Source organism: Octodon degus, unplaced genomic scaffold, assembly GCF_000260255.1.
Source record: "Octodon degus isolate 3935 unplaced genomic scaffold, OctDeg1.0 scaffold00034, whole genome shotgun sequence".
NCBI classification, from domain to species: domain Eukaryota; kingdom Metazoa; phylum Chordata; class Mammalia; order Rodentia; family Octodontidae; genus Octodon; species Octodon degus.
Window position 1 is genome coordinate 310,139 of NW_004524610.1, and position 4,968 is coordinate 315,106.

General features: G+C 38.3%; 1 pseudogene; it reads right to left on the reverse strand.

Annotated features, from left to right (window-relative positions):
• Positions 1–4,003: 4,003 nt before the first annotated feature.
• LOC101593168 lies at positions 4,004–4,488 on the reverse strand (annotated as a pseudogene).
• Positions 4,489–4,968: the final 480 nt, after the last annotated feature.

The following is a 4,968-nucleotide window of genomic DNA, read 5'->3' on the forward strand; positions in this document are numbered from 1 at the left end:
ACTACACTGAGGACAGCAATGTATAATACTAAAACCTTGCGTGAAATACCCATCAGTTTGAACTTCTAAATGTGTACTGCCACTAATGTCATATTGATATTGCTATACTCTCTCTACAGTAAATTTTTGTAAAAAATTAAAAGAAAACAGAGACAAGAAAAAGTCATAGGACTGTCCTGCTATGATGATGTATATTGTATAATAAATTTCTGTGTAAAAATGTGCAATTGTTTTTATCCCATTCTGTAGGCATATAAAGTTTAGAATATCTATGGTTGTTGGAAAACAGCAGTTCCATGTGTTTGATCCTCATTTGGATAGTGATGATAAGCCAGACTGCCTCTGTTACAGGGCGGTAATATCATCAAGCTTTTCTTTTGGATGTTTAACTACTGAAATTTACAGACCAAAAATTAGAGAAAAAAAGGGCTACAAAGATAGCCACTATTTTGGCCCTAGCCCCGCAAGGTCAGTGAGGATTCAGGACATAAGAGAACCTGTGCCGTGACATCCTGTAACTCAGTGGTGTCCCAAATTTTCTGATCAAGGAGATTGTGGGGCCACAGAGGAAAGTGATCGATGATGGAGAGTGTACCTAAGGGGAGCCACCTAGATAGAAATAATTCTCTGATGCTTTTACAGAGAGCAAACTGGTCAAGTAATGGCCGTGACTCATCCAGATGGCTGACACTGACAAAAGATCTACAAGGTGCTGTACGTGGTTCCAGGGTAAATCTTTAGGATATTTGCCTGACCTTGTCAGACAGCAAAAGTTACATTTTTAGTTATATAGGTCTTGCTTTAACTTGGTCTTAACCATCCAGCAGAAAAGTGTAACCACAAAGTATAAAAAGTAAATCTATATTAATATGCTGAGCTGTAAAAGGCTCACATCAACAACTTTGTACAATTGCCAGTTGTGCTGAGAATCCACTACTATTAAGGACTATTGAGCTGTAATTGGTTATTTTGTTGAATTCAAGTACCTATAATCTTTGGTCTGGCATCAAGTATGAAAAGGTTCCTTAAAGACTTCTCCAAATACAGCTTCTCTTACAGCAGTGGAGCACCCATCTCTGACAAAACAAGACAAAAAAAGGGTGATATAAATAAAGGACCATTTGTGTGTGTGTGTGTGTCTGTGTAAAATATGTATATACAAGATAGTGAGGGTAGACATACACACATCTACTTTCTTTTAGTGCACTGAGAAGAAAGGTTTGTACTAATATTTAGACAAGGCATAATGTCTGCATCTTATTTTCTGAATAACTACTAGGAAGACAACAATATGCAATGTTTTAATTATTGCAACTGTCATACTAACCTGTTTTGAAACTGTTTCACTGCTATTTTATCTTTTTTTCTCATTAAAATGAAAAATAAATAAAAATAATAAAACTATAATGGTATGCATAATATAGGTGAACCTTAATGAACTATAATGAATTTCTTTCTTTCTTTCTTTCTTTTTCTGCAAAACTTTATTCCCGAGGGGCGCAGTCCTTCTGGGCAGCTGCCTTCCTCATGGCAGCCAGCACGTTGCTGCGCTCCTTACACTTCCTCTTGGTGCAGATGTGCATCCCACCCTTTTCTTGTTGAACTTGAGGGTGTATTTGTCCTTGGAGACCTCGAGCATCTCCATGGTGTGCCGACTGTAGGATGCAAAGCTGCACACCTCCCAGATCATGTCCCCCATGAACTTGGTGTGTTTGGTGAGGCATCTGTGATGGCAGCTGTGCCTCAGTTTTCTCACATTCTTAGTCACCTTGTAGCCCTTGTTGAGGGCCATGGGATAGTGGAGGGCCATAGCTCCTGTTATTCAATGGTGGCTGTGGTGGAAATACTGTAATGAATTTCAATGCAGCTGAGAGATTACTCCTCTGGAGTAACCAAAAGGCACCCGATTGGGCAATTCTGCAGGCCAGATCCATTTCTTCTAGCCTTTCTAGAGTAGAATCTGTAAGTCCTTGAAACACTGGACTTCTATTAATTTCCTTATTAAGAAATTAATGCCTTTTTCTAAATAATCTTGTCCTTTGAATAACTACTATGAAGACAACAATATACAATGTATTTATTATAACTATCCTACTAACCTGTTTTGATACTGTTTAATTGTTAATTTATTTTCTCATTAAAATGAATAAAAAAGAAATTAATGCCTTTCTAAAAGCCTGCCTTTCTAAATTTAAATTTCCTTATCTTCCTGAATTTTTCCTCAGAACCATGGAACTCAGCACTATGCTGACATGATTTATACGATTTTTCCCCAAACTAGGTATTATTATCATGATTCTCATTTTGTGGAAGACGCAACTGAGGCTTATAAATAAACTTACACAAGTACTCAATGGCAGATTCTGGATTCTAATCCACTTATGAGTGGAAAACACAGTGGATGTTTAAATTTAAAAATATCATTACAGTATAAGACCATGAACTCCTCTTCAAATCCTGCCCTTGCTCTGAACACACATACCCCAGCATTTAGGACGCCCTCTTTCCCCAGTGTCGTTAGTGGCTCTGTGTGGCTGCCTGGATAGCCTCAGTTGATCTCAAATGTTTAACTTTCATGGTCATTTTGCTTTGGGGAACAGCCAGAAATCACAAGGTGCCAGATCTGGTCAATAAGGTGCCTAAGGGCTCAGCAGAATGTTTTCACTAGCTTGCTTTCCCCCTTAATGCCACTCAGCAGCAGTATTCACTGTATTTTTGATCATATCTTTAAAAGAAACTTACAAAAAAGGATTCCAGAACTACTTCCAAAAGTGCAAGTGTGATGGAATGTGTGTTTGCTTCAAAGGAGAATATTCTGAGTGGGATTACGGCAATGTGCTTTTTACCCTAATACATGCTTTTAGGGTCGTGACATTTTGTGATCACCTGCTATATCTCCATCCTCAGCCATTTTCACCATATTGCCTCTACTTTAATAGGTAAAGATTATTTCTTCTTTTTAAACAGGTGCTTTACTTTTATCATTTCTTCTATAATTAAATTTAAGACATTAGACCTGTGTTTCTTTTGCTAAGAACCTGTGTGTCAGTCTGCTCGATTAGAAAAACAGAGCACATATGAGGTATTTTAAAGAGAAGATTAATACAGGAACCAGACTGCTTGGGTCCATGCCTGCTGCTCAAGGAGTGAAGCTCTGAGGGCATCATCCCCTCTGTTCCCTGGGCAGCGAGTCCTCATTAAATCACAGAAGGGCCTGAGTTTGCAATGTAATTGCATAATTGCAACTTTGAAGTTAAAACTCAGCGTTTTATTATTAATGACATGCATTCATATTTCCACAGGTTTCCTTTTTTCATGAATTAATTGTTGTCTTTAATTGAAAAGCTAACAAACTGTCTAGTTAGATTTCTCCCCCAAACCACAAACTTGGTAGGTACTGAGTCTCTAGGCAACATATTCAAAGCTGAGATTAAAAATTTTAAAACAAATCAAACAAGTTCTCAGGTCCAACTAAGGGAGCCCTGCTACATGCAGGCTAATCTACACCAGTGATACTGCTGGACTCTAGGAGGCTGGAAGACATTCTAAACAACCCCGCTTGGAACAGTTACTTCAAATAGTCTTTTTCCAGTTTCTAACTTCTGAATAAAGATAGTATTTTGTTACCTCTATTGCAGAAAACTTTTATAAATTGTTTTATTTACAATGCCAACTTTGAAAAGCTCACTAAAGTTAACTGGACAATGTAACCTATGCAGAAATCACTTTACAAAAAGAGGGAATGCTCAAAATGTCAACTTTCTACAGAGAACCCACAGTTCAGTTTTATTCAGAGTAAAGAAAACCAGCAACTTTTGCTCAGACTAGAAGAAATTCAGCCATTGGTTTGGAATCTGTAAACCGCACATGCAAAGAGGACAGTATTATGCTAGTACAATTGTTTGGCTGCTGCATTTGTCTATTGTTTGTCTAACACTAACAATTATAAACCAAGCGGTGCGACTAGTATTTGGAACAATCCTTAAAGTGTTATAGGCACATTTCACTTCTCTTCACACCACTGGCTCTCCTTGCGCACCTGGGCTTCCTGCTCTTCAGTAAAGTCGTTTTTGATAGTAAAAGTCTTGCGAATCTCCTCAGGAGTTTCCCCCTGGTCATATTGGCAACAGTCTTGCATGTAACATCAAGCTAGCCTTTGACCTCCAGGTAGTTTGCTGCCAAAATAAGTTCAAAAAGTGTTCCTTGGTCAACTTTCAGGAATTCTTGGTCCCAAACAGGAATGTCATCTGTTTGCTTTTCTTTGTTCTCATCATCCCCAGGAAGAGGAGGGTCATCCTTGTGGTGGGTGTACCACTGAATGACCTTTTTAATACTGCTACATTAACATTTGGTAGAGCACCTGGGTCATCATCTCTATCATCCATTCTCAAATCTTCCAACATGGTCTTGATAGTCACAGACTCTTTGGCAATTTCAACATCAACTTCAAATATCTCCATCAGAACTCTACAACTTAATTAAAGGCATGGTGTTCAGTCTCTAAAAGACTGCAGGCCTGAGGCAGACAAGAGCAAGATGTTCCCACTGGTTGGAGAAAAGTGGCAGTGGACGAAGCCACTCTCCACAAGTTTTCATGAGTACAGATTGTTGCAGCTTAAACTACTTAAATTCATTTGCATCCAAGTAGATGATGAAATAACTGGAACTCTAAAACACAACTATTGTTAGCACTGTACAATTACTTTTTCTCACCATAGGCTCGTAATTATCAACATACCGGAACAGGGTCAGAATAGAAATCATCCTTCCCATGACCCTCACTCTATTAAAGTCTTTATTTTCACCTCAGTCACTTCCTGTCTCCACTACTGCAATTTCCTCCTTTTTATGATCTTCCTCAATCATCTAATTTTAAACACTAAGTGAAGGCAGAAGGCAGCTGGAGACCCATGAAATATTTAAGGAAAACCTGCCATAGGAGAATTTTCCATTAGCTTAATTTTTCCT